Below are 23,646 nucleotides of genomic sequence, written 5' to 3' on the forward strand. Positions count from 1 at the left end.
TGATATGTTCATCTTAACCGATGACGGATGTTCTCTCTATCAGATTTTTATTATCTCCTTACCCAGTAACGGGTAGTAGATAATAAATTTCTGCTCCTCCTGCGTTGAAATTTTATTTTCTCCCCAGTCGAGTTGAGTGCACATTTCCTTAGTGAAATCGTTTTTCTCCCCTGCATGAGTCGAATATTTCAGTGTTATCCTGACGTATTCGTATCCCCTGCAGATGTTTGTTTCTCCGATTGAGTATTTCCATTTTTTGGAATCCCTCTAGTCCCCCAGTAGTTTTAAGTCGTAGCCTGGCCTACGCATAAATCCTTTTATCCCCCCAGAGTCTCTGTCTCCCTAGTGAGTTTTCCTTATGGAATGCATGGTGCTCCTGCAGACTTTCGGTCTCTCTGATTTCTTTTCCTTTGTGGCAGTATTTCCCCACAAAGTGTTAACTTTTGCATTCATATCATTTGCATCATGAGGTTTCTTAGGGACCAAAATTTGTTTCTCTATGTTGTTATTTAAGCCCATTCTACTGTGTCGACATGAAGATTTTAACCTTCGCCTCCTCAGTTAGAATGTCCTTAAATAGGGGCAGCTGTAAGACCCCAATTTTGACCCTAAGATTCCTCATGCAATTCCATCATAAGCATAAGCATTGGGATCATACCTTGGCATCCTCCTTACCCCTCTTTCATTGGGTTTGTTTTGGGAGAGATCACCAAGCACTTTGTGATTATATCATACTTGTATTTTATCATTTCACTAACCAAAATACCAAAAATATGTCTTTGTAGTTGTCTAACACTTTTGTAGGAAGGGCGTGATCTCATTGAGATCACATCTAGGGTTTGAGACTCTCATGAACAAAGAGCACAACCAAGAATTGATTTAATAATGGTTATGAGCATCATATATGAGTCCCAATTATCTCTACATGGTATATTAATCAAGTTTTCTTCAAGAGTTTGAGGGTGATTTGCCTTGGAAACCTTAGTTTGACTGGGTATCTTGAGTAACTTCTCCAACAAGCTATCTCACCAATGGATCAAATTCCTCAAGGGACACTTCAAATTTCATCATCTTATGCATATATGATCTACCATTAGCCAAGAAAGTCAAGAGAATTGAAGATTAGCAAGTTGGTTGATGGTGGTTGGCCAAATGAATTCATCTGATCAAAACTAGGTCTCCCTAGACCCTATCTCCTACAATTTTCACCATATGAAAATGATTCCAAGATCCAACTTACTATAAAGCTAGTTTTGCTTGGAAAATCATTTTCTATGTTGAAACATTATAGGTTATTTTGTTTAAACCCTAATTTGAAAGTCAACCTCCCAAGGTCATAACTTACTCAATTTTTATGAGATGAAATATTTCCAAGCTGCACAATCAAGTTCAATGTGTCTACTTCAACTTTGATGTTTGGAGTAGGAGATAATTCAACTTTTTTGAGCATGTGATATGGGGCTACATTATAGGTCACTTTTGACCTATACCATTGATCAAGTGATTTTTCCAAACTTCAAAAATGCATAAGTCTATCATTTCAAATTAAAATGACATGAAATTGGTGACCATTTTGAAGGTCTTTGAGAGATCTACAACTTTTGTGAAGACAATTTTCTCGTTTGAAGCTCCTATAAAAAGTTAAGCAAGGTGGAATACTGAGACATATGGCTTGACACTTAGAAAAGTTTTGATATGTCAAATTTTTCCAAACTTCCACCTCAAATTTCTCCAAGTTCCATGCTCCAAATGAAAAAGTGTTCAAAATAAAACTTGTTCCTCTTGATCTCACCTTTCCAAAGAGCTCAAATTCATTCATTTTGGACTTGAAATGCATAGGCTGCGCATGGCTTAAACAAACTGATATCATTTGGCATGGATCCAACTTCAAGCATCAATGTTCAATTGCCTTGCATTCCAAGCTTGCTTCAACACATCTGATCATTCATTTTGGACTTCAAACTATCATTTCATGGGCCTATGCGCGCCCATGCACCATGCTTTCATCATTTGCCAAATTTGGAAGGTTGAAAAGAGTGTGCAAATATCACATGGATTTGGCTATATATACAACTGCATTTGCTCAGAAATCACGGACACATTGCGCCAACTTTGAATCTCCATTGAAAACCCTCCACTCTCATAGGATAACCTTGAAAAATTCTTTTGAATTTGAGCTTGAATCTCCACTGTTTTGGAATTCAATTCTTCAGGAGTCCATTGCTTCTAAGCCTTTCTATTCCTCTCCTGCAAGGAATTGAAGTGAAGCCAAGCACAATTCAGATCAAGATCTAGCAAGTTCAGACCTCCATTGAAGGTAATTTTCAGAAAATTTAAACTCTTCGATTCTCTTAAATTGTTGCTCAATTCCATTGATTTTTGAGTTGTCTGAAGTCCTACCAATGTAGGCAAGAAGATTGAGTTGCTTTTAGGCCAAATCGAAGCAGTTCAGATCATGAACCTCATTTTTCAATTCCACATATCTCTTAATATATTTGGAATTGGATGAATTGGAGGTGATATTCGTGCTCAGTGATGTTTTTTCTTTAAGATCATGTTCCTGTTTATTATTTTGGTGATGGTTCATCTTGACCAGTCTGGTGGAGCTCACCGGGGAAGATGACCGGAGCTCTGGCTCCGGCGATGATGTGTCTCACCTCTGAATCACTTGATCCAAGTCCCACGTTATAATCTGGAGCGTTGATGTTGATTACTTCATTTGCCACGCGGTTGACTAGGACATTGGTGGAACGCGCGTTTTGGATCATCAGATTTGCCACCTTAGTTAATGAGAAAGATCTGATGGTCCATGTAATTTAGCATTTTTTTGAATTTTATTTTAATTGCATTTTATTCAATAATTCATATTAAATTCAATTTGATCCAAAAAATATGGGACTTTCACCAAAAATTTCCAAATATTTTTCTCTTTCATATTCTGAATTAAAATTATTTTTTAGATCATTATTAATATTTTTCATGAATTAATTTATTTTGAATTTGATTTTAATTGTTTAAAAATGTTTTTACATGTCCAAAAATTATGAAATTTTTTCTCCAAGGTCCTTTGACCTTGTTTGACCTATGATAAAGCTCATGGTCATTCATTTTGTGTTTTGATGAGATTTTAGGATATGGACAAAACATATTTAAATCTAATGCATTATTTTACTATTTTTAATTGAATAAATGTCATTTTAATTGTGTTGACCATTTGTATTGACTTAATTGAGTTTTTTATTTGTTGTTGGGCCTTGGTCAAGGTTGATTTGACTTTGTCAAGTTAATATCATTGGATTTAGGGGATTGATGAAATGTACATTCCATCTCTCAAAATGAATGAATGATATTAATTTGGTAAAAGTCCTCCTTTGACCAATGTGTGATCTCATTCATCCTCTTACCTCTTCATCTAATTTCCCTTCTTCATTCATTCATTTTCATTTGGCCAATGACATCTCAAAGTCCTAATGCTAGTTGATTGAAAGATTAACATGAGTATGGATGAGATTAGGCCACACCTTTTGCATATTTTTTGTGTGTGGTATGTTTAATGAGCATAGTTCATAATACTATGTCTCCAACATACATTAACACCAAAAGTCTATTGCCCAGCCTCAAATAGTTGTGACTTCTACATAAGTCCAATTACGATTCCTTAACATAGCGCTAAATTTGTGACACAAAAGGCATAAGCATTCTAGTTAGTGAGATTGTAAGTCTCCTCTCTTCCATGGTATTGTGTGGAAACTTGGCCTTATTTCCTTCCTTTCGAAGATGTTTTGGTTCAAGGATCCATGCTTGTGGCAAGTGGGTTGAGTGTTCTCCAAAGAATGTCTTGAAATCAAAAAGCAAAACAAAACTAACTACTAACTTACTAACCATTAACTTTTAATTTCAAGTCTTTACTTTAATGCAACTTACTTTTAGTACTTTATACCATTTTCCATTATACATATCATTCTAATTGTTTATGTTAATGTAATTTTCACTTTGTCCATTTGGACCATATTGGGGTGATATTATCTTATTTTGTGTATACCTTGTTTGCTTGTGTGGTCTTTGACCATTAATGTACATAATAACAACAAAAACCCTAAAAGACTTTTGAGTGGACTGTTGGTTTGATCTTGAGCAAATGGACTTAGAATTTAGGCAACATTCCTTTGCTAATGGACTTGGTCAATTCCAATTTGTTGAAGAACCAAAGTACTTGCAATTTGAAATTCATCTGATACATCATTCTAGATCCCTCCAGATTCATCTACAACATTGATCATTATGAAGTTGTTATGTTGAACATGTGATTTGTGGAATTCATCTGTTGCATGGGCTATTTTGAAGAAGATCATTGAAGTGGATAAGCTTGGATGATGCTATCTTTATTTGATGCCTTTGCTCTTCAAGATTGATAAATTGTGCATTTGTGTTTTGCTTGATTCTAAAAGTCCAAGGGAATTCTGGGTTTCTATTGACATACTTGTCTATTGGATTGCTACCCATTTGGTCAGACCTTTTCAACTTTAAACTTTTAAATTTTATGCATAGGGTAGTCTCTTCATCTTCTCCCCATTTATTTAATTTCAAAATCTCTCCCTCCATTTTCAAAATCTTCTTTGTGTGAACTCTATTTGTTCTAAACTTTGACCACTTTCAAAAAGATAGAAACTTTGGCCTTATGCCATTGCATTTTCAAACTTCTTTTCTTAAATCAAACTTGTAAATAAACTTAACTATACTTGACCTAAACTTTCAAAAAGACAAAAAAGAACTAACCCATTCAAAATATTTTAGGCCTCTATGCCTTTTAAACCTAATTTTGTTAAAATCAATACACTCATTTTGAAGTTTATAGCACGAACTACGAGGTTTTGATCCCTCATTTTTATGTTGGTACGTAGGCACAAGACCTAAGGTCTTGTCAAACACAAAAATATAATTAATGAATTCTTTTCTCACCCCTCATTCTATTTGTTTGTAAATATCACTTTGTACAAAATACATATGCACACAAAAAGGGCTCCCTATGAGTACCTAAGACACTTTGGGTGCTAACACCTTTCCTCTGTGTAACCAACCCCCTTACCGGTGATCTCTGGTTTTTATTAGTTTTTATTTGAAAACTTCTTACTATTTGGGTTTTGTTCGTACTTTTCCCCTTTTCCCTTGGAAACAATAAAAGCGCGGTTGCGACTCTTGTTAGTTGATCTCTAGCTTGTCGATAGCTTGATGATCATGAATTTCCCGCTACACCCCCTTCTCTAAGGGGCTAACAAACTTCTTCTTATACCTAAATTATTAGTTGTTTTGAGGGTTTGACTTCTTTGATTGTGGTTATTTTTGTTGAGGCATTTTGATCTTCTTCTTTTTGTTTTGTTCCATATTTTTTAGAACATAATTTTAGGATGTTTGTTGCTAGTCACTTTCTGAATTTTGTATGTTTTTTTTGTTGCTTTTTATTAATTTCTAATGTTTTCTATTTTTTAAAATTATTGAGCACTTCTAATACTTTATATATATTTTCTTGGAGAGTAAGGTTTTTTAGCTTATTCCAAATCATAATCTTTAAATTTAATTTAATCTAATGATTAATTAAATAAAAATACTAATTAATCATTAGATAAGATTCAATTTTAAGACTATGATTTGTAGTAAGCTAAAAAAACTTACTCTTAAAATAAGTTGATCCCCATTCATATATATTTTTTAAGAAAACCGAATATAATCAGATTTATGTGATAAATGTAATATCTTTATAATAAAATAAAAATTAATAATGTTATAAGTTTTGAGAAATTAAAGGTGTCTAAATATATTCACTCAATACTAATTAGGGTCGATATTTAAAAAGAATAACTCAATCTATCAAACGTAATTTAAATTGCTAACAAAATGAATAGAAAATTTATATACATAAATAATTTTATTTCTTAATTAAATTAACCACGTTGATTCAAGGTCTTAGATTTGACATGACGATTTCCTTAATGGCTTGAAAAATGCCATGCAAATTGTGATGGCTTGAAAAATGCCATGACGGTTGTGGTATGATGCACACCCATTCTAGAAGACAAGCTGCAATTTGCATTTCACTGGCTTGCAAAAGTGTCAACAAGTCAAACAGCTATAATGAACAACATTTATTAACTGCCAAACTAATAGCAGACTTTGCTTCTCTCACACTAACAGCACACTTTCCTTTACTATAAATAAGGAATGTTTTTTTTCTTCTTTTCTTCGCCACTTATAAATAAATGAGAAATTTCATATTTGAATTTGTGTTTCTTTCATATATCTCTACACAATTATCAAAATATTTTTATATGTATGATTTTGTAAGTTCTTGTGAAACTGACAATTTTATTAAATTAAATATTTAATATAATAAATAATTAGCAATATTTAACAATATATCACTATTATCCAAATTATGAAAATAGCATGTGATCTGACAAAATCTTTATGTGATAATGTTTATGTGTATAATTATCATTTTACCCTCAAATTTATATTAAGCACAAGACATAGACCGTGTCACTCTTGTAGAGTTCAATATTTGGCTCTTTGACATTCATCATGTTATGTAGGATGAGCAAATTTCATATAGGTCACTCATGTCTTTCAACTTGATTTTTGGAGTATTCATCAACTATCTTTATAGTCATCCTACTACGAACAATGTTTAAATGACAATAAAGTATTTGACTCTACATATAGGATTCATAGTGATTTCATGTCAAAGGATGGTATATACTATTATCACCTTGAGTATAATCAGGGTCGGCCCTATGCAAGTGTAGCATGTGCTGCAGCACAGGGCCCTAAATATTAGAGTGCCCTAATTTTTTTTTTTTGAAAAAAATTCATAAATATTAATAAAAATAAATAAAATGATATTAAAAAAACTCAATAATTGAAAGAAATGTTATGATAAAAACTCAATACATACAAAAATCAAGATGGATAAAAACTCAAAAAAATTATGATTAAATTTATTTTTAATTAATACATAATTGCATTTTTGATATTTATTTTTTAATTATTATAATTGTATTTTAAAAAAAAATTGACCCATTTTTTTAATTAGAACGGGACCTCCGATATGATTCGGTCGACCCTGAGTATAATTATGACATTTGCATAACATTCTATGTAGTATTCTCATGATGGGTCAATATAATACAAATATTACTTCTAATATATATACTTATGTGAAGACTTGATAACTCTTTATCCATGATCTGTGAGATGTGATCAAGAGTCTATCCATATAATAGTTTAAATGCTTTAGTGTTATCCCACTTTACAATGAAGCTTAACTAGGAATACTCATGATTAAGTCACACTTAATTATTCAAAAAATAGATTAACTATTCTATGGACTTTATTACTTTGGAAAAACAATAAATGATAAAGAAATTCCTTATTATTATTAGATATTTTGATGCAAGCACTGAGTTCTAATAAAACTATTGACCTATAAGACTTAAACCAACACTCTCATGGAAAAACTCTTGGGGACTTGATTAGGCTGCATGGTTTAAGGTCGAACTAGTATAAATCCTTGTGTGATTTTTCTATCTCTCTCTTTTATATTTTCATACTTTATTTTTGTTGTTTAATCTCTTCTTCTTCTTCTTCATCTTCTATTGATTTATTAAAATTAACTAATGTTAAGATCAATGATTTGTAAAAATCCTTTCAAAAATCAAATAATATAATTCACCCCTATTGTATTTGTACTCACTTGGTCAACAAGTGGTATTAGAACTTATTTACTATTATAAGACTAATCATCTCAAGAGGTAGTAATGACCTCAAGCAATTAACTAAACAAGTCATCATCCTTTAATTGAGATATGTATGCTTATTAGAAAGATAAAAATACAATAGTTATAGAGGGGATCGATTGTGATGTCTGAGTCACTATAAAAAATTGTCTTTTTGTTCCCACATAGGTAGTTGACATGGCTATGGTAAACAAACCTAGAAAAATCTGGACCAAAGAGAGTAAAGAAAAGGTGAAGTACATTTTGAAAGGTAAAACTATCATCATTATTACTTTAGGCGTAAATGAGTTTTTTCATGTTTCTCACTGTAATTCTTCAAAAAGAAATGCGGGATACTCTTCAAGTTACACGTGAAGGTACAACCAAGGTAAATAGGGGTAGAATAAACACATTGACTCATGAGTATGAATTGTTTAGAATGAAACTTGAGGAAAATACTAAGGACATAGAAAATATTTTATTCATAGTGTAAATCGCTTTAAAACATTTGTCAACCTTTTGTCACTCAGATTTATGAATCTAGAGGTTTATCTTCTATGATGAATTTGGCTAATCTGTTTGGTAGCAGGAACATGTGATTGAGCTAAATTGTCTTGCTCAAAGTAATGAACCTGATAAAAAAAGTTGTGCACTGAAACTTACAGATGTCAAAGACATGTAGTCAAAATATGAAGACTATCAAAATGAAAGTGATGAAGACATGTATCTCCTATTCCGCAAATCCAAGGAATTCCTAAGGCGCAGAAAAAACCTCCAAAATTCCATAAGAAAAATAAAGAAAGATTAATCTCCATTCCAACTTGCTTCCAGTATGGAAAGAAATATCACATAAAGTCAGAATGTCCGTAAAATCAAAGGAAATATAAAATATACAAATACCACAAAAAGATTCAGAAAGGGCTTACATTGCATAGGACGGAAATGATATGAACTTCTTCGATTAATTTGAAAAAGAGGAATAAACCCACATATGTCTCATGACAAACCAAGACGAAAAATGAAGTAAATAATTTTACTTTTGAATTTACTTATAATTAGTTACTCATCATTTGGAAAATATTAGATAGTGAGTCAAGTAAATTATAAAAACATTGTGTTTATCTCCAAGTCAAATATTTCTTCTCCTTCTTAAGAAAATAAAAGACCTATCGGAGGAAATATATTTTTTTAGAGAAAAATGAAATCTTTTAATTCACAACTCCTGTTTCTCTTCTTCTCCTTCTTATAATTTTTTTTTGGAGAATCTATCAAGTATGGAAAATGAAACCTTAAAATTGATGACTTGCATAACACACTAGATAAGTTTTCCTCGGACATATATATATATATATATATATATATATATATATATATATATATATATATATATATATATATATATATATATATATATATATATATATATATATATATATATATATATATATATACAAAAGAATGAATCAAGAAAAATTCCTAAATTTTTCATGAATACACATAATTCTAACATAATCTTCATCATTCCTTTAATTATTTTTTGGGAGGATCAAAGGTGATGCAAAACACAGTTCATGATAACAATGACATAAGATCATGAAAGAAAAACAAAGAGTATAAATACATACACAAAAGGATAATAACTACCAAAATGTAGACAAGAGACTGAAGAATGAAGAAACTAAACTCTTGCAAACCTAATTTACAAAGGATCTCTTCAAGACTAAACTTAAATTAGATCAAGGAATCTGAGAAATCAAGATGAAAAAGTTGTATTAAAAATAACAAAATTGCAAAGATGCAACATTTAAGAGACTAAGGATCCAACGGCCACAAACATACCAATATATTGGTGTCACGTCATATTAAATAGTCTCATTTTCCATAAACTACATCAATATTTATTGTCTTTTACATAGCATTCAATGCATGTTACCTTAACTTACCTAGCCATAAGACCAAGGCTCACGTGTCAAGAAGGAAAAATGTCAAGGTCATGTCAGATCAGTATTTACTAACGAAAGATAAGAGTAGGTTCAATAGGCGGATCTATAGCGTTACATGCAGACTCCGAAAACCCAAAAGGATAACGAACATGTGACTAACTACTATGAATAACCTATTTTAGCTCGGTTGGAAAAGGGTAATTTCCTTGTCTTTCTGGGAAACAAAATGAAGTGTGTCGTGGAAAGTCACCACTTTTTCCCTCGGCCTATCTATAATTGAGGGGACAGGTGGAACTAATAGTTGATTCGATTTTCAACAACTATATATTCATATTTTTTTGAAAACACACTACTTTACCTCTCAGAAATATATATATATATATATATATATATATATATATATATATATATATATATATATATATATATATATATATATATATATATATATATATATATATATAAAAGTTTCTTATTTTACATTATTTTTGTCTCAATTTACAAGTACAAATTTTGGAAGAATTTTGAATCTAATTCATCGTCATCACTTTCAATTTTGGTGACGATCACTGGATCTTCGTTTCATTGAATCCCGATGAAGACCAAATGCTTTTTAAGTTCAATGACTTTTATATGCATTTGTTTTTTATATAAAAAATTTAAAAAAAGTTATAAATAAAATAATTATTCAGTAACAAGATAAAAAAATCATGTAAGAACACCAACATTGTACTAAAATTTGTTTTGTTTTTGTAGTCCTTCCTAGAAATTATTTCCAAGTTTCTTTAAGTTTTAACGTTTTTAATCCAAATGCTTTCATTATTAATGATTGAGTTTCATAACACAACGACTAAGATGTACAATTGTTATGTTCACTTTCTGATTAGATGTAGAGGCTTTGATGTGGATTAATGTGTTAGCAATATATTGAGCATTGTTAATTCATAAATGGGCGACAAAGATTCATTTATAGACAAAATTGGACTATTTTTCTCCTTGATTCTTTAGTAACACCGAGGTAATAGGTTATTTTTAATAGATAAACAAAATAAAATAGGGATTTTTTCCGCAGTGTCTAAATCCACTAGGGTAATAGATTATTTCTATTGTAAAAAAAAATTATGAATGGAAAAAAATTGAAAGTAACGTGTATTGTTTCATTTTTTAATTTTTTTTATCATTCATCAATTTCATTCTAAATTACAATGTTCAAATAAAGAACTATATTCAAAACAAAATTTTCAAGATCTTGTGAGATAGATTGCAAGAGGTGGAAACAACAACAATGTCTTTATGTGAGATAGATTGCAAGAACAAAAATATATTTTATTCAAGGATGGTAAGAACAACACCATACAATCTTGAAATATTTTTTAACGAATTAAGAAAATTCAAAGATTTTTCTGTCTTGCAATCCATTCTAAAGAATGATATTTTACGAGGTTCGAGTGGCTGTATATGAGATATATTTATGGAAAACCTTAATGAACGAATATTTTTATAGGAAAACATGGGTATCAAACCCTCAGTTATTAGTGTAACCGAAAGAATAAACCATTTAATTTTTAAATAAAAAATAAAATAAGAAGAAAGACATAACTTTTAAAGAATTAAAAACATAAACTGCAGTTGCTGGGAATCGAAGCATGTTCGCTGAATTAGTTTTTCAATCAATCATCTATTTCAACAAAAGAATATATGGTATTTAAAAAAAACGTGAGGCATATAGATATTATACCTCAATTATTTATTAGTTGATGTAAAAGGTTTCTCATAAAATGTATTATTTGTAGTAATGACTTACACTACACGCACCTCAAAGCGCAACAGGTGGAATATATGGTATTTTAAAAAATTAAAATGTGACGCGTCTAGAAATAATGCCTCATTTATTTATTGGTTAATGTAAAAAATTTCTCATAAAATGTATTATTTTTATAAAATACTTACACTACATGCGCCTTAAAGTGCATCCGAACAACTCAAAGGGAAGTTGTATTGTCCAAAAAAGTACAAAGTGTGTGTGTGTGTTCCCCTTGCAAGGGAAAGGAGACTCAGAAACTATAGTAGGTATATTACACGAATGGGGTGAGGGCTAGATCATGGTGAAGGGTATCCATGCAAGGTGGCTTTTAGGCTGTTTAAGGGACCAACTCACGTGAGGTTAGAGTCCCTGCTGGCGACCGACACTGCTAGGTTGTAGGCAGACAGTTAGAGTGATGATGTTAGGGTTACTCGGAGCGGAGTGTTTTCAGAGTAACGTTGGGTCGTAGTAAGTGTGTATCACTTGAGTTTATTTCCCCGATCGGAAGGGATATTTATAGGAGTTCCCAAGGGGTGGGTTTATGGCCCTCCTTTGAATGTGGTCTTAATTGTTCCCCTTTAATAAGGAGATTATTAACCTGATATATTTATGGAGTAAACAAGTACTTTCTCTTATTTAACTTCCATGTTAGATAGAAAGCAAGGGCGGCCCCATTGGATTCCCCCCGGACGGCCCAATTATCATGCAAAGGGCGTCCTAACCTAGGACTTTACCAAATAGGACACTACGTACTCCCTTAAGCATGAGAGCTTTTTCGTTAAAGGGCGAAGTGTTTAGAACATCTTTCATTTTTGCGCGCCCCTTTTCTAATTGATGATCCCCACTATCGAGGGTGGTTTTTATGGGAGGTATTTTCCTCATGGGCGAGTGAAATAGCAGGTGAGTCCCTCAGCTGAAGGGCGCATGCAATGGTAGGCGGAATTATTGGTTATAGTCTATGTACTATGAATCAACGTCCAAGTGTCCATCTCTCAATTATGGAAATCCATAAGAGACGTCTGAAGCTAACGGAAATATACCCAAATGTATCGCATGCTCGAACATACAACAGAGTTGCCATCGAACTTTATTTATTCCCGAAGGAAAGGGAAAACATCGATAAAACCCGGGGGAAAGAGATATGTTGGGTAAGGAAGTCGTTTATGCAAGGGGAAGGTATTAGCACCCCTTACATCCATGGTACTCCATGGGAACCATTTTGATTATTCTCGCTCGAATGGGTGTTATATCTAAAGGTACTCGCAAAAGAATAAGGGAAAGGAAGAGAAATAGATAAAGTGTTCGGTGAGGATTAAGGCTCTCATGCCTACGTATCCTCATAGTGCAATGAGGATTTCAGAGCTCCGTAGTTCAAAAAACTAATGGTGGGAGGTGAAAATAGTTGTGATAAAGGTATGGTCTAAATAAAAGGATAATGATTTGAACTCCAACAAGGGGTGAAATATGAACCCAAGAGTAAACTGGATTTAACCAATATGTGGACTAGCATGGCTGTCGCTATAGGGTAACACCAAAAACAAGGAGAATTAAATGTTTGGGGACAATCCAATTAGCTCTTGGTTCACAAGGTGATGCAAGAAAGAGCTCAAAGAGATAGTGTATTTGGCTCAAAGAATAGGGTATATCACATGGAGTGAATGAAGGTAGAATGTGAATGCATCATGGAGATGAACGGAATAAAGTGACCAAAGTCAAAGAGATGAAGTATTTGGTAACAAGTGACTGAATATGTATAGTTTGAAATCAAAGGTTCAAATGTATCGAAATCCATAGGAGAAATGGAATTTGTACCATAGAGGGAAACAAGCACTAACCAATACAGGACTAGCATGGTTGTCACTATATGGTATGGCCAAAAAATAAGGAATTAAATGTCTGGGTACGAACCAAACAACTCTAGGTACAAATGCGGATTGCCGCTATATCGTTCTAATAGGGTGTATATGAAATTCCAAAGAAAATGGTGTTTCGATGTCAAAGAAATAATATGTCACTAGGTGAACGGTTTATGATCGAAGATAGATAATGGATTATGAAATATATGAATGGCTCCCTAAGGCGGAAGAAGGAATAATTAGGAGTATGCTCGCCAAGGATTCGCATCCTCGTGCCTACGTATTCTCATCGTGCAATGAGAAAGTCAGAGCAATCGTAGTTCATGGAACCACGAGAACAAAGAGGAATTGAAAGTGATGAAAAGTATAACTTGCACCAACATAATGGTATCAAAAGGTATTTGTCTAAGCAACAAGGCCTTATAAAATAACCCAACTTTAGAGGTTAACTGCCATGGAACAAAGAGAGAGATACTTTTCTAAGAAAAAGGGCCTTACAAGATAAACATCACTTCAAGGAATGATTTCAGTACTGTAGTACATGGAATAGTGTACCACTTGCTGGAGAACAACCAATTCGAGATCAAAGTAGAATGGTATCTTGGATCCGTGAAGGGGATAAACTCTAAACTAAAGAGAAAACTGGCGTCTTAGCCAAAAAATAATGAATTAAATGTTTGGGTATGATCCAAACAACTCTCGATTCATTAGGTGGATTGCCGTTATATCGTCCTAAAAGGATGTACATGGAGTCCAAGGAGAAGTGATATTTGATCTCAAAAGATGGTATCGATTGAATGAATGAAGAATGATTGATTAATAAATAAGGTAGCTTGCGAAGAATTTGGGTTCTCCTGCCTACGTATCCTTATAGTGCAATAAGGAAATCATAGCTTTCGTAGTTCATCCTACTAGGGATGAAAATAAGATGATTGATGAGGCAAAAGAATATGATAGATTTAATGAAGGAGAGACTTGATAGTTATTTGGTAAGAACCACACTAAAATCTATGAGTAAAGGTGGATACGATAAGCAACGAGCCAAACGTCCTGCACCCAAAGATATCCAGAATGAGGGTAGGAAAACTCCAGTCTCATCCCTTATTTACTACTTAAGGCTCATGACGTGTAATCCTCATCCTAACCTTCAAGTTTTTAGGGAAAAATCTTTGTTTCTTCTTGTAGTGATTGTAGCGGGGTATTCGTTACCATTAGAGATATTGACTAAATCCAAGGTAAATCATACAAGTCGAGTCGCCACCGCACTTCTATTTATCCAAAGGAATGGTTAGAAAGCAAACAAAAACCTAAAGTTTTATCAAATAAAAAACTAGTAAAAATGTCAGAGATCTGGGTAAGGGGGGTTGGTTATGCAATGGGAAGGTTTTAAGCACCCAAAACATCCTAGGTACTCCTAGGGAGCCCTTTTCACATTGGTTGTAAGGTTGGTATTTGTGAAAATTTATTTGTGCAAACATGATTGAAGAGATGAGAAGAGAATATACAAGTTTATTTACATTTTGTGTTTGGATGGATAAACCCATTACCTACGTACCATCTTAAAAAGATTAGGATCAAAACCTCGTAGTTCGGGGTAAAAATCTCAAAATGAGTTGGTGGATTGATTGGTCCAAAAGCCTTAAGGTCTTTTGTTATCCAAGGGAGAAAACTCAACCCAAAACCACAAATCCACCATGTGAGGATAACTTCAACATGCTAGTGAAGGGTTAACCCTATAATAAGCATGGAAGACTTATTGTCCATCACTAAGGATACATGTGAGTATTATATCATCCACTAAGATAACTCAAACCTAATAGCTGATGTTAATGAAAAGTTTTGGCAAGAAATGGCCATTGAAACCACAAAAAACAATTGAGTGAGTTGTATTTACCAATGAAAAGTATTTACAAAATGGTCAAAGTTGACTTAGAAGTTCAATTCAAAATAAGTGTTATGAAAATAAAAGTTTGAAAATCAAAAGCATAAGGCTTAGGTTTCTAATGTTGAAAACAAGTGTTCAATGTTTGCACAAAGGTTTTGGCTTGGGTTAGAGTGGAGAGAAGAAGAAGAATGGCTAAAGTCCTAAACATACAAGAGGTAAGGAATAAGAGAACAAAACCACAAATGGAGTTCCTCTCTTGAGATCATATTGATGATCCAAGTAGCTCTCATCCTTTGGAATAAGCAATCACATAAGCATAAACTCAAGCAATCAACAATCAAATGAACTCTTGGAAAGCTTCTCAATGTATCTTGGGTTCCTCTCTCTTAGAAGCTCATTGTAATGGTTCCTCAATTTGAATCAAGTTGGAATCCCTAGCAACAAGAACACACACATTAAAAGATTCTAGCAAAAATAAACAAGGAATGGACAAGAAGGGTTTAGAAGTTGGTCCTTTCAAGGTCATCTTTCAACATTAAGCATTCTAAAGGCCCAATGCCTAGTTGCTCTTTGACTTTTATAGCACTCTAAAGGCCCAATGCCTAGTTGCTCTTTGACTCCAAATTTGCATAGGGAAAGTCCTAAAGTCTAAGTCCATTTGTCCATTTCTTTGTATTTGGTCCACAACAATCAAAACACAAGCACAAGCACAATAGTATATACACAATTATGTGCTCAAGTGAGCAAAAGGCAAATTGCATTAACATAAACATGTGCTCAAGTGAGCAAAGGAAAAAGCAAATGAATAATATGTACAAGAATAGTAAATTGCATAAAAGTAAAGTGCAAAAAGTAAATGTTAATAGTTAATGGTTAGTGTTAGTAGTTAGTGTGTCATAAGGCAAATTTAGCGCTATGTTAAGCAATCGTAATTGGACTTATGTAGAAGTCACAACTATCTGAGGCTGGTCAATAATAATGTAGGCAATAACACAAGATAGAAGTCTTGATTAGTGAACCAAGTTCCAACAACTTGCCATGCCAAAAAGAAAAAGAGAGTTGATCTTGTATTGGTTTAAGCCTTTTGTATGATTTAGCAAGTAACCTATCCTTAATACAAAGCCATTCACTAGATCATTTGATCAAGATGAATTAGATTTGGATTGAGGAAGATTAAACCTTCATAATCGATACTAACTTATCAACCTTTAACTCATTGATCAAGAGGGAAAGAAGAAAAAGAAGGAGATGAATTATGGAAAATGAAAATGGAAAGAATAAAGTGCATTAAATGAAATGGAATGTACCAATCAACAGGTGTTGACCAATGACATTGAGGATCATGGTCAAACAATCAAAAACAGAAGTGAGATGAAGATTGGAGGTCAAGTATGAACAAAATATTTTTGGCATTTTTTAATATTAAAAATAAACTTGAATTAAAATAATAAAGAAAGGTCAAATTTCAAAATCACTTCAAATCAACTTTGAAAAGTCCAAGTGATTTATCCTAAGTCCAACAAGGTCAAATAAAGTTTGACAAAAAATTTCAGCATTTTTAAAAGTCAGAAACTATTTTTAATCAATTAAAAATGAATGAAAATAACCTAATTGAACTAAAATCTCAAATAAATCTTAAATCAATTAAAAAATTGATGAGAATATTTTTCATAGATCCATCATCATTCAAATAGGTTAAGAAAATATTTTTGTATTTTTTGAATATCAAAAACTATTTAAAATGAATTAAAAATGACCAGAAAAGAGAAAATTCACAAAAAATATCAAATGATGAAATAAAAAAAATTAAAAATCATTTTTAGAAACTAGAATTAAAAAGAGAAATAATGCAATTGGTCCAATATTTTTTGGATTAAAAGTGAAAGAGTTATGAATTTTTGAAGTTAAATGAAATAAAAGAAATAAAATGGAAATTAAGAAAAATCCGAAAAAAGGAGAGGCGTCTGATCAAGCCTCATTAATTGACGTGGCTGATCAAACGCTCCACAAGTACGCGCTTACCATGTACATAAGTCAAGCGCGTGGTACCATGCATTAAATGGAGTCAAACATAGCAAGGGCCAGGATTAGATCGTGGGAAGCGCATCCAATGGTCCAGATTTGATCTGGCAAAGAGACGATGGCCAGCGCCACCGTCTTCTCCGGTGAGCTCCGGCGAGGGCAAAAAAACACAGAGGTTGAAATGCTCACCAAAATGGACGATCTAGGCATCAATCGAAAGAGGAAGTGATGTACATCACTCCTATACCACTCACTTCCACTCTAGATTCCTATTAAGAGAGAAATCAGAGATAGAAGCTTGATGGTGTTCATCATGAACTTGCTTGATTTTGGAAATTGAGCATACAGTAATGATGCCTCTATAGAGAGGACTTCAGACAACACAATATCAAGGCCAACAGATCAAAGAATAAGGAGTTTCGAAGAAAAAACCAGTTGATGAACACCTTTGAATTGTGAAGCTTTGAGTCACTTTCCTTGCTTCCTTTTGCCAAACAGAACTTCAATGGACTAGATGATGAAGGTTTAGGAACTTTAGATCTGAAGATTCAACCAAATTCAATTGAATTTCAGATCTGAAATTTTGAAGAAATATGAACTTAGTTCCTTTGGTATGGTTGGGAATTGATTTCTGCAGAGCTTTAGGCGCCTTTTAGGTTGAGTTTTGAAGTGAGCAATGCCTTCTATTTATAGATGGAGCTGATGCAGAGTCATGAGGAATTCATGTGCATGAGAATTGGGTCCTCCATGCATGGGCCTGTACAGGTGCATGTGAGGCCCAAAACCTGGTGCAAATGAATGCTGAGCTTGTTTGGAGAAGGTTTGGACATGTGATTTGCAAGGCAATGGCTTGTGCATGAAGTTTCAACATGAATTCCATAATTGTGCCTAAAACTTCAACTCTTCGAAAATGCCAATTAGAAAATCCAAACATAAGCATATGGGTAATGGTTGGAAAGGTATTGACATAAGGAACAAATGTTATGTTGAGCAAAAACTCATTTGAAGTTTGGAAATTTATGAAAACAGGCCATGAAGTTCATAGTGCAAAACATGCCTTTGAGAATTTGGTCAAAATAAACCAACTTCAAGCCCTTCTGTTTTAATGATGCAAGCCTCAAATGAAAAAACTTCCAACATCAACGTTGTATATCTTTTCAAGACAATTAAGATGGACTTAAATTTTGCATCATTTGGATTTTGATGAAGAAGTTATGGGCACTTGAAGTTGGACTTTTTTGTCTTTCAATGCGTTTGGTCCAAAGTGACCTATAATGTTTTGCATTATCACATGTATTTATTTTGAGATTTTGAAATTATGTTCAACATAACATTTGAAGTAGACACAATACGCTTTCCAATGCATTTAATCCCACCTCAAAATCATAAAAAAATGAATGATTTATGTTCTTGGGAAGTTGACCCAAAATTAGGGTTTCATTCAAAATGACCTATAATGTCTTGGAATGGGAGATGACCTTCAAAGCTTCAAATAAGTTTTTGATGAACATGAAAGTTGTTCATATTGTCCTTAAGAACATTTTTGCTTTTGGGATCATCTCCATTTGACCAACACATAAAAAGTTAGGTTTCAGTGCATTTCAGAATAGTTAGATGAATTGACTGATCAACTTCTCAAGTCCACAACTCATATCTTGATGAATTTATGATTGAGGATACTCAAATAAGTTCAAATATGCATGAAATGATGAATTAAAGAACTTCCCTTGATTGTATTTGACCATGGGCTGAGGTTGCTTCATTAGCAAGGCATTGTGGGTGGTCAGATGAATTAGGGTTTCCTTGAGGAACAAACCTCAAACCCTTTGACTTGCTTTGATCAAAATGATGAATTGAGATGCTAGGGAGTCATATTTGATGGATGAGAGCTTTGGTAACCATTGCCATGCTTGCCTTCATCTTCTCTTGGCCATATCATTGCATAAAGGGTCACCTAGAAGCTTTTTGACCTTGTGATTGCTCAAGCTACGAACAAGAAATGTTAGTGACATATTTTTGTGCTTTTGGCTAGTAAATAAAATGAGAAAAGCAATGATATATAATTCAAGCATGCTTGGTGATCTCAAACATCTCACAAGAGGTCCCACCCAAAGGCAAAGAGAACCCAGATGCTTATGATCCTTGAGGCTTTACAAATGCAATGTTACGATGCCATGAGGGATCTTAGGGTCAAAATTGGGGTCTTACAGATGCCCCTATTTAAGGTCATTCTAGCCGGAGAAGTGAAGGTTAAAATCTTCGTCTCGACGAGGTAGAATGGGCTTAAATAATAACAACGAGATGAATTTTGGTCCCTAAGAGACCTCATGATGCAGATGTATGTATGCAAATGGTAACATTCTGTGGGGATATGCGTCCACAAAGAAAGAAAGGGAACAAGAACAAACGAAAAATCCACTGGAGTAACATACTCACAGATGGGACAGAGACTCTAGGGACTCTATTGGGGAGTAAAGAGATAAAAACGCGTGAGCAGGTCACGACTTGAAACTTGCTGAGAGACTCGAAGGAAATCCATGAAATAAATCAATGGAAGGACTCGAGCTGACTCAAAGATGCATGTATTGGGGAATATGCCAATACAACAAAAATTATCCGTAATGGATACTTCGGATAAAAATCCAGACTCAGGCTGGGAGAATCCACTAAGGGACTTTGCTAGGGAAACACTCAAACAAGACTCCTCTTAGGAAGCAACGGGATGAGGTATTACCGGTTACTGGGTAATAAGCTCAAAGAGACATGTGATCTGAACACCGGTATAAGGGTGGGAACAACCTGCTCGGGAAGAATGAATATCTAAGACCGGTATAAAGGTGAGAGACATCAAACATCCGAAAATCATCTGAGGAAGACCTAAAAAGGTAAACTTCAGCTCAGGAGAATCCGACTCCGCAAGGGGACAAAAAGTCATAATAGGGAGCAGGGGGGAGGAACACCAGGGATACTGGTTACTAGGCATATAATAGGTGACCAACCAAGGCGTGAATTGGGGAATATTTCCAAGACACTCATCATCCAAAAGAGGGCTAAAAGCAAACTCGATTATAGGATGGACATTCGATTCCAAATAAAAGGGATACAAATCTTACTCGACTAGGGAAGAGCAAAAGGCTTCGACCAAAGAGTGCATGAGATATATTATCTATTACCGTCAGAACGTAGATAATATACTCGCATGGAAGATTATCCGCAACCGGTTACTGGGTTAATAAAGGAGAAATCGACCGACAAGGAAAAGGCATCGGGATACCGGATACTGGATACATAATGACGACCAATCAAAGGGAGAAATGATCATTACCAATAAAGGGTAAATGAGAGATGACTTACTGGGGATATATTGCTTGATCAAAGCAATTATCCAAGAGATATATCACCGGTTACTGGGTGATATACTCAAAAGGTGAAGGAATATCAATACCGAATATTGGATAAAGATAACCAACAAGGAAGGGATTACATCTATTGGATGCTGGGTAGAAAACCACGGAAAAGTAACCGTCATCGATCAGGATGAACAACAGGTTAACTTTGCAAGGGGATGAAATAGGGTTTACAACTACCGGTATAAAGGTAGAAAACCACAGACTCCGCCAGGGCAAAAGATGGATAACTACTGGTTATTGAGCAACTATTCATCTATACCACTGGGGAGTGCAGCAAACAGTCATAAGAGGCCAATCTAGGATCAAACTAGATAGGCACTATGAAACAAGGCTTGTCCCTATGAGGATATAGATCAATGGGGAATTCCATCCCAATATATGTGTTGGGAGGAAGCAGAAACAACCGTTATCCACGAGGACATAACTCAGTGGGGAATATGGAAGGAAGGATAGACGCTTTCTGCTTAAGGGGCTGACTCTTTATGGAGGGATCAGACACAGACATCTGCTTGGGGAAATGTATTACCAACTAGCAGGGGATATCAATCAAAGGTATATGGCAAAGAATGCAACATGAATATCTGAATGTTTTAGAATTATATGCACACATGCGTGGTTTATGTATGATGAATGCTGACAAACAAACATTTCTAACACAAACAGGTCCAAAGAATAAGTACACAAACATCCGGTACTACATCTCAAGAGAGAAAGCCAGGCCTAGTGGAAAGATATTCAATCTGATGAGGGGCAAGAGATACCAGGGTCAAAGATTTCTGCAGGGGAATGAGCATCCGTCATTCCAACTGGGGCAAAGTCGTTGCATAGGTGAACTCCGACGTAGAAGCAACTCTACCAGGAAAGTTATCAAAAAGGAGGATGGATCTCTGAAAGGGAACAACCATAAACCAGAAGCTTCCAAAGATCACCAGACACTGTCCTACCAATGAGATCGTATCTGCTGAGAAGGGAGAGATGACTAATCAAACACTCTGCTGGAGAGAAAGAACCACAAGAGGCTCCGGAGGAAAAGGACATGAGCATGCCAGGAATATGAACAAACGCCTTACCCTGTCGAGAATCTTACCATCCTTGGGAGAGCACTGCAGGCATTCCCAGTATCCCTATGTCATTGTGAATGTTCACTTTGTTTAAAAACAAATTATGAAAAATTTCATTATTTAAAATAATGATATTTTTTTCAATTAAAACATGCAAAACATTTGTTGAATAGAAACAAATAAGAGTGCAAATAATTGGATAAAAGCTCAAATTTATTTGATGGAATGGTAGTCTGCAAATGGCAAGACTCCATAGATCTTTACAAATTTGAAATTGGTGATGTATATTGGAAAAGGGCTACATTGAACATAATGACCATTTCTCCACCAATTCGGAATCCGATGTATTTGAAGCTTTGGTTGATGATGAATGAGCGAGAATCTCTGATGGATAACAGTTGTAGAACAAAGTCTTGTCAGGATGCAGTTACTTGCCAAATCCCTATTTTTTGCCTAGATTGCCCCAGGGTGAGGTACTCAATCTAGCGGGATACATATATTCAATTTTTTATATGTCTCTAATTTTTGCCTGGATCGCCCTTTCAGGTTTTCAATCCATCGGGACACTCATTTTTGCCTAAGTCGCCCTTTCGGGTTTTCAACTTAGCGAGCTATTCTGTTTTTATTTTTTAGGCGAAGTATTTCTTGACTGCATCTGAATTTACAGGACGAGTGAAATCCTCCCCATCCATAGTTGTAAGTTTCAATGCCCCGTCTGAAAAGGCTCTCTTAACAACATATGGACCTTCATAGTTTGGATTCCACTTGCCCCTGGAATCGGGCGCAAAAGACAAGACTTTCTTGAGCACAAGGTCACCTTCTCGGAACACATGAGGCTTGACCTTCTTATCAAAGGCTTTCTTCATTCTTTGTTGATATAATTGACCATGGCACATGGCAGTCAATCTCTTTTCTTCTATCAAATTCAACTGGTCATAACGATTCTGAACCCATTCAGCATCTTTCAACTTGGCTTCCATCAAGACTCTCATTGATGGGATCTCCACCTCTACTGGGAGCACAACCTCCATGCCATAAATGAGAGAGAAAGGGGTTGCCCCTGTTGAAGTGCGGACAGATGTACGATATCCATGTAAAGCAAATGGCAGCATCTCATGCCAATCTTTATACGTAACAACCATCTTCTGGATAATCTTCTTGATATTCTTATTAGCAGCTTCAACAGCCCCATTCATCTTGGGTCTGTAAGGAGAAGAATTATGATGTGCAATCTTGAACTCACTACACAGCTCTTTCATCATCTTGTTGTTCAAGTTAGATCCATTATCAATAATGATCTTATCTGGCACACCATATCGGCATATGAGTTATTTCTTGATAAACTTCATAATCACCTGCCTTGTCACATTTGCATATGATGCCGCTTCAACCCACTTGGTGAAGTAATCAATTGCTACGAGAATAAATCTGTGTCCATTGGACGCTTTCGGCTCTATCATGCCAATCATGTCGATTCCCCACATGGAGAAGGGCCATGGTGACGAAATCACATTCAGAAGTGTCGGAGGAATATGAATCTTATCCGCATAAATCTGACACTTATGGCATTTCCTCACATATTTGCAGCAGTCAGACTCCATTGTCAGCCAACAGTAGCCTGCTCTCAACATCTTTCTAGCCATGGCATGTCCATTGGAATGAGTACCAAATGAACCCTCATGGACCTCAGTCATCAACAGGTCTACTTCGTGTCTATCCACGCATCTGAGCAGCACCATGTCAAAATTTCTCTTATAAAGCACATCACCATTGAGGTAGAAACTACCTGATAATCTCCTCAAAGTCTTCCTATCTTTCACAGATGCCCCAGGCGGGTAAATTTGGTTCTGAAGGAAACACTTGATGTCATAATACCATGGCTTATCATCTTTTACT

This window comes from Lathyrus oleraceus, chromosome 7 (genome assembly GCF_024323335.1).
Source record: "Lathyrus oleraceus cultivar Zhongwan6 chromosome 7, CAAS_Psat_ZW6_1.0, whole genome shotgun sequence".
Lineage (NCBI taxonomy): Eukaryota > Viridiplantae > Streptophyta > Magnoliopsida > Fabales > Fabaceae > Lathyrus > Lathyrus oleraceus.